General features: G+C 46.3%; 1 long non-coding RNA gene and 1 other non-coding gene across 4 annotated transcripts; both read right to left on the reverse strand.

Moving 5' to 3' along the window:
* Positions 1-2,930: 2,930 nt before the first annotated feature.
* LOC114900674 lies at positions 2,931-7,580 on the reverse strand. Of its 3 annotated transcripts, none has more exons than XR_003794914.1 (3): positions 7,363-7,580; positions 6,186-7,031; positions 2,931-5,734 (listed from the first exon to the last, which is right to left on the reverse strand). It is a non-coding gene; the product is annotated as an uncharacterized LOC114900674 (long non-coding RNA). The 3 variants fall into 3 exon arrangements; XR_003794913.1 differs by having other exon boundaries at positions 6,186-6,238; positions 6,562-7,580; XR_003794912.1 differs by having other exon boundaries at positions 6,186-7,580.
* TRNAG-UCC lies at positions 4,687-4,758 on the reverse strand. The gene has a single exon. It is a non-coding gene; the product is annotated as a tRNA-Gly (tRNA).
* Positions 7,581-7,646: the final 66 nt, after the last annotated feature.

Raw genomic sequence — 7,646 nt, forward strand, 5'->3', positions numbered from 1 at the left:
AGGTGGAAGACACTCAGTAAGCAAAATCCAAAGGAAAAACACCAGTTCCAGAAACTGGAGGAGGATGAGATCTCTCTGTTCAGGATAGACGGATAAAGGTTGATTTACAGACGGAGATGACTCAGAGGCTCCCCGAACATACTGAATTGTATTTCCTGAGTCTGGAAGGAGGGTGTGAGCTCCCAGGAAACGAGCTGTGAAGGGCTGTCACAGCCATGATGGTGGAGCAGGCAAAGGGCACCCAGTCAGGCCAGAGTCATAGCAGTCCTGAAAACAGCTGCCCAGACTGAACGAACATCCTGGAGGAAATGGAGCTTAGCTGCAGAGACCAAAGCTATTTGCCCTGGTGGTTGGTTTAGCCTTGGACGAGCCACCCAACATTTCTAGGCCAATTTTCTCATCTGTATAATGAGGAATTTGGAGTGGAAGCTCTCCATATGTCTTAAAGTTATCTTTTGGGGGTTAATAGTAATTAGATGACATTTGGCATTTTTTTCACTTAATCCACTCAACCTACGGAGTAGTTTCTCTTATTGTTTTCCTGAGGAGGAAATTGAGGCACAGAGAAGTCACAAGGCTAATAAGTGGCGGTCTGTCCCCAGAGCCATACATATCCTTAGCCTTTCTCTTATTCCTACTGAGCTGGCTAGTTGGGCACAAGCACCTGCCACTCTAGGCGGGGGCCTGCAGGCCTCTCACATCCTGCAGCACATGAGGTAAAGTGCTGAGGCGGCTCCAGGTGACTGGCCCGGGGCCTGAGCCACCCCAGGCCTCCCCCAGCAGCTCTGTGGGCTGAGCCATACCTCACCCCACGTACGGGACCCTTGCTGTCTTTAGAAAAGACATTTCTAAGACTTCCATGATCCTCTAGAGAGGGGACTCCCGTCTTTCTCTGCCATATGTTTGAAAGGCAGTGACAAAATGGTGTGCCTTTAGCTAATCCAGGGAAAACTAAACAGCATTCTCAACCCTTTAACTCTAGGAGCCTCTGGAATCATGGGCGTCAAGACTATTTTAAAATGTGGGGGAGTGTGACATGGTTCATGTCCCTTCTAGGAACCAAAGGTGAGTTCCCTTGGTCCCACTGCTGTGATGCCTGAGGGCTTGGGAGAAGGGCAAGGGACCTGCAGGGTCAACACTATTTTATTGGCAGGGATTTGGGGACGTTATTTTACTGAGAGCTGATCTCAAAACAAGACAGGCAGTTGGGAATGTTTTTCTTCTGAGTACAGTTCTGTGCAGACTGGTCTTTAACTGCTACAAGCCTTTTTAAATAAGAACAATAAGAAAAACAGGAGCCAGCCTAACTTAAAGATCTAGGTTCTAAAATATTTTTAAGGAAACGCAGCTATTGCTTTAGAAGTCTAGTACAGGGACTTCCCTGGTGGCGCAGTGGTTAAGAACCCGCCTGCCAGCGCAGGGGACACGGGTTCGAGCCCTGGTCTGGGAATATCCCCCATGACGCGGAGCAACTAACCCTGTGCGCCACAACTACTGAGCCTGCGCTCTAGAGCCTGCTTGCCCCAACTAGAGAAAGACAGCGTGCAGTAATGAAGACCCAACGCAGCCAAAAATAAGTAAAAAAAAAAAAAAAGTCTAGTACAGAGCGCCCTAGTGGAGCTGCACAGACTTGGAAGTCAGGTTTAAACCTTGACCACTACGTATTAAGCCAGAGCATGTCCCCTAACCTCTGTGAGCCCATGTCCTCATCTGTACAGTGACAAGCCCCACAGGCTTGTCTGGAGTGAGTGAGGTAATGCCCTCCATACATGGCTGGGCGCGCGGGCAGTGCTGCATATGTGGATGATGTGAGTAAAGTGAGGTATACTGACAAAAGTGGACTGAGCAGCGGGCACCTGGTACCATTTAAGGTGCGTCGCAAGTGCAGTGCTCTTATCCAGGGGGCAACTGCTGGACCCAGAATTTACAGATGTTAACTTTTTGAGCCTGAAGTTTGAAAAGCTATTAACTTAAAATCAGATTTTTCTTGCAGAGTGATTGCTGCATTTGAATATCTAAAACACTGAAAAAGAGGTGTGTAAGCATGTGGTTGGGGCTTCACTGTGCCTGGGCTGGAAAGCACTCCCCTGTCATTGCTGGAGCAGTGCTTCCGACAGGAGAGGCTAGGAGCCTGTCCCTGTTTTATGAGTACAGTTGAGGTATGGAAGGAAAGGAGCATCTCTGAGGTTGTGTGGCCAGTTGGCTGCAGAACTGGAAAAAACCCACATTTCTTGATAACTCTGGTCACCACGTCCCAGGGCCATACTATAAAAATACTTTTGGAAGGTGAATTTAACAAAGGAAACAGTCAAGTTCTTGGCGTGTGGCTCTCTGGAGTGACTAGGTTTCACCTTTCAGAAGAGGTGGAGCTCAGTTATTTCACTGGGTGGTTCTGAGCTGCTAGGAGGGTTCCCTGCAGGCTGCTCTGGTGGAAGGGTAGTGTTGATATTAACAAAGCTTAGGAAACTAGAAAAACTGGTCCAAGGATTATTAGCTCAGTGGGATTTCTGGGTGAGACTCCTGAGTGTGTCTGCATGGAAACACCGGTCACTTTGTGATGCTGCTCTGAGCTCTCTGGTTGAGATGGCAGCCTGGTCATAAGCTACGTTAGATCTTTCTTACCATTTAGGTTCCCATGGAAAAGGGAGGTGGGAAGCTGGGTGCAGCAGTATCTAACCCAGAGTTGCTCAAACATTTTGCTTCAAGACTCCTTCACACTGTGAAAGATGATAGAGGACCCAAAGAGCTTTGGCTTATATGTAATTTGCCTACTGATACTTACCATCTTAGCAAAACTGGTCAACTTTAAAAGCTTTATTAATTCGTTTAAAAAGAATAAATCCATTACATATTAGCATAAATAACCATAACAGATATTTTTTCCAAAACAAGCCATTTTATTTATTTATATTTAAAATTTTTTAAATTTATTTTTGGCTGTGTTAGGTCTTTTTTTTTTTAACATTTTTATTAGAGTATAATTGCTTTACAATGGTGTGTCAGTTTCTGCTTTATAACAAAGTGAATCAGTTATACATATACATATGTTCCCATATGTCTTCCCTCTTGCATCTCCCAAAAGGCATTTTAATGAGGAGAGTGGGATTGCTTTGCATTTTTGCAAGCCTCTTCACTTCTGGATTCTCATGTCTCCTTCTGCATTCAGTCTGCTGCAATGTCACATATCATGCAGGCGCTGGAAAACTCCACTGTACACTTGTAAGGAATGAGTGGAAAAGGCAAATGACATCTCAGTATTGTGAAAATGTTTCAACTTCACAGATCCTTTGAAAGGGTCATAGGGAGTCCTGGTGTCCCCAGCCCATACTTTGAAAACCGTTATCTCGAAGATGGGAGAAAAATCCTACTGAAGGGTTTAGTGGGAGGGGGTTTGACCCTGATAACGTGACAGACCCCAAATTTGGCCCACTCCTCACAGAAAGCAAATTCCAAGAGAGTTCAACCAGATTTTTTTTTTAAACTGGATTATTTCTGATGTTCCTTCTAACTCTTTAATTCTGTGTGGCTTCACTTTAACTGAACAGAAACCAAGTGCCTACCATGTGCTAGTCCCCAGTGGATATCAGGATGGTCAAGGATCATCCTGCAATCAAGGAACTTCATGGTCACTTGATTTGAGGGGGCTGCCGAAGCGCAGGGCAAAGCGATTGCCAAGTCTCTTGATATGGCCTCAGGCATGCAGGTGAGGGGGTAAAGGGCCAATTCCCAGTCCCATCAAAGGGAGAGACCAGATGGTTCCCTTTAGTCCTTCCCTCTTGGACCAGCATGTTGGACGGTGCCCCATCCCACTCATTTCAAGTCCGACATTCAGCGTACCTGCCCTCTCAATTCTTGTTTACACCGAATTCCCCCATTACATGATTGCAGCATATGCTTCCTCCTTCGATACCTATTTCAGCAACTTTAGAATCCATTGCCGACCAGTCTGAATTGTGGATTTCACAGGTTCCCTCCAGGCCTCCGCCACACTGGCCCTCATCTCTCCTACTGCTACCCTGAGGCACCTCAGGCATGAGGGTCCCTCTCCTTTACCCTCAGCCTCTGACACCACACTTCTTTACGCTCCTCTTTGCCAGCTGAGCTTTTTAAAGTGCTCTTAACCCATCTTCCTTCTACCCTTACTGCTCAGTCCTTACTGTTCACTGGCTGCCAATGGTCTACCTACGCTATCCTGAAAAATACTTTATTCACCCCACTGTTCTCACCAGCCACTCCATTTCTCTTTTCATTCACAACCAAACTTATTGAATGAACAGCATATACCCACCCCTCCACGGCATCACTTTCTGTTCTGTAAACCTGTGTACACTCCTGTCCCCCTTACTCCTTGGTTTTTCCTTTTAACACATATTTGCATTCTCAGAATGTAAGCTCCACAGAAACAGGGATTTTAAAGCTTTATTTACTGCTACATCTCCAGCTCCTCCATCAGTGCCTGGCACACAGTGAGCCCTCAAATGTACGTTGACTCATCTTCCTCAATTGTACCATAAGCTCCCCGAGGGTGGGGCTTTGTTTTGCTCCTGTTACATCCTCAGTGCCTGGCACCTAGTAGGCACACAATACTTACTGAATTAGCAAAGGAATCCAGTTGTCAGGTAAATTTTGTGATTTTTATCTTTTTTTTTTTTTTTTGGCTGTGCCATGTGGCTTGTGGGATCTTAGTTCCCTGACCAGGGATCAAACCCGGGCCCCTGCAGTGGAAGTGCAGAGTCCTAACCACTGGACCACCAAGGAATTCCCTATGTGATTTTTTAAAAAACACTAATTTGGTAGATATCGTTTGCATACTATCTTTTGCATCTGTCCCTTCCTGCTGTTACCTCACACCTGGGCTTCGGCAGTAACCTTTAAAGCTCTGCAGCTGAAATCCGTCCTGCATGCTTGCACCAGATAACTTTCCCCAAAGATTTTGATATTGCTCCTCTGCTCAAGAACTTTCAATGCTTCCCTATTGTAGTTTCTAATGTATGAACAGGTGGTACTGCAAAGCTCATCTGTAAGCTGGCTGTTCAGAACAGTGGAACAAAGTTTCCCATCAGTGGCACATAACTGCTACTTACCTCAGATCACAAAAGTTTATGTCTATTTCTAAATATAGACTTTATAATCTAGCTACCATAACATAGCTCCAGTCATTGAATTGTAGTTTAGATAATTTAAAACAATGTTTCTAGAGGAAAATGTGCTCACAGTTTCATTTTTGGGAGCCAGGCACACATCCTGGCCTGCAGGGGATTCTCCCTCAAAGCTAAAATAGATGATCCTTACGGCTGTGACAGCAGCTATCTAAATACACCCACCATTCACAGCTCTCTAAATTCCAATTCCATCATGAAGTCTTTATGATGAAATCCTTTCCCCATCATTCTAGCTGAAAGTGATAGCTCTCCTCTGAAGTCTAGGCTGCTTGACAGCTATTTTCTCTCTTGTATTGTCCTGTATCTTTTATTTCTCATGAGTGTGTCTTATCTCTAATGAGATTGAAAGCTCCTGGATGGGAAAAGCTCTATCCTATAGTCTGTGGCACATAATAAATAGTGAGTTCTCATTAAATGGCTACTTGAATAAATGAAGGAATTAATGCCTATTGCTTTCCAGAAGGCAGGCAAGTCAGGAGTCTGGTCTTCATAATGGCCAATTCTGTTCTACTTCTTCAAAGTATCCTACAGCCCTGATATCAGGAGGCTGCCTTGGGCATGTGTGCTTGAGTCTGCAACAGGAAATGGCCGAAAGCATGAATGAGTCAGTGGAAAATGACCTTGGTTTAACAGCATTAGTTACTGTTTATCACATGCCTATATGAGCCAGGTAATTTGCAAACATATCTCTAATCTTTACAACTATTCTGAGGAAACTGGGGCTCTGAGACATTGTGATGTGACTTTTCCAAATCTCGAAGCTTTTAAGAGATGGAGCCAGGATTCTAAAGCATCTGAACCAAAGTCTCTCTGATTCCAGAGCAGGTTGAGAAGATGATCTAGAGTGACCTGCCTCACTGGCTGGTCAGGGGAGGATGTGCTTGCCTGGGGAATACTCTGAGGCTTCTTTCTTCCCTTATATTTCCTAAAACTGTTGGATCAAAGGCGACCCCACTAACCTTTCCCAGACCAAGAAGCATTTTTTTCAGTGATCATATGAATAGCTCCCCTCCCAGCTAGTACCTTTGGATCCCAAGTCCATGTTCTTTTGTCATCACCAGGCTGATTCTCAGTTCCTGGAGAAAAAACTCAAAGTTTGAGTCAGACACTCCATGTGCTGTTCAAGGATCTTCCCTGCAACACTGTTTATAATAACAAGAAATTATAAACATGAATGCCTATCAACAGCAGAGTGGTTAAATACCACCATATGATGGAGTGCCAGTACCCCGCAGCTGTGAAATGACAGAAGGTTTAAGTATGTTGTTAAAGAGAAAAGGCAACTTACATACACATGTGATTGCACAGGCAAAGAAAATTCATTGAAGGACATTTATGCATTCAGAAAATATTTGTTAAGCATTTTAAGGTATCCAAGAAACTTATTAACAGGGGTTACCTGTGAGGAGTGGGTCTGAGGGAAAAACAGTAACTTGTGCTTTTTGGTAAGCTTCTGTACATTTAAAAAAACTCCACAATCAGTATTCTGTATAAAGTCAAGATAAAAAGAAGTTTGAGAAAACAAGTAGAAATATCCAACAGGTACTTAACTAGAAAGGGACAGGGCTGTACAGAACTTATAAGTAACAATTTTTTCCCCTGCAGTTCTACAAATGAGGATGGCGGTAGGCGCGTCCTACTTTTAGTGCAGGTAGGAACTTACTCTAAAACGGGGGAAAAAAAAAACAACCTAGGGCTGATGATAAACCGAATACCGCTTAACTTCTGCGGCCCAGGTCTTCCTACCACGCGATCTGGAGAAGTATTATCTGTAGATGGTGTGCAACTGAAGCCGCGGGAGCTGCTGCTGTCTATCCCAGGGGTGCATCTTACACGCCGGGTCATTCATCTCCCAAGTTCTGCGTCAAGCTGGAAGAAACGCTGAATCTGGAACCACCCACCCAGCTTTACCAACGGGGCAACTCACGCTTCAAGAGGTCACAGGGCTGGGATGTGACTTCGCCCCAGCGCTGACGTCAAAGGCCACACTCCTAACACACTACGTCCCGGCTCCTGTCCTGTAAAACTCCGCAGCCTCCAGCCGCCTAGGCGTCCTGTCCACAGCCCCGGGACACGGTGGAGGGCCCGGTGCCAGCATCCCGGAGGCAGCGTCCAGACAGAAGGGAGCGAAGTGTCCGAGTCCCCAGTCCCGAGAAACCGGGAGCTCGGCCTAAGAGCCGCCCCGCTGGTCACTGCCTACCAGTCTTTCTCTCTCCGCAGCGCTTGCGAGTCTTGAAGATGAAGAAGCGAGTCCGTCCCGGGCCACGGCCGGGCTTCTCCGACACTCTCGGCTTCTTACAGTTAGGTTTCGACCGCAGCTCTGCTCTCCGAGACTTCCGGGCAGGGGGCCGCGGAGGGCTGGCGGCGGCGACGTTCACAGACGGGACGCAGGGAAGACCGGTCAGCGCCCGCGAGACCCTTCCAGGGCGCATGCGCAGTGCGTGAGCGCGGAGAGGGCGCGGCTGGCCGCGACCGCGGCTGCGC

Source organism: Monodon monoceros, unplaced genomic scaffold (genome assembly GCF_005190385.1).
Source record: "Monodon monoceros isolate NGI ecotype Baffin Bay Population unplaced genomic scaffold, NGI_Narwhal_1 Super_Scaffold_1, whole genome shotgun sequence".
Lineage (NCBI taxonomy): Eukaryota > Metazoa > Chordata > Mammalia > Artiodactyla > Monodontidae > Monodon > Monodon monoceros.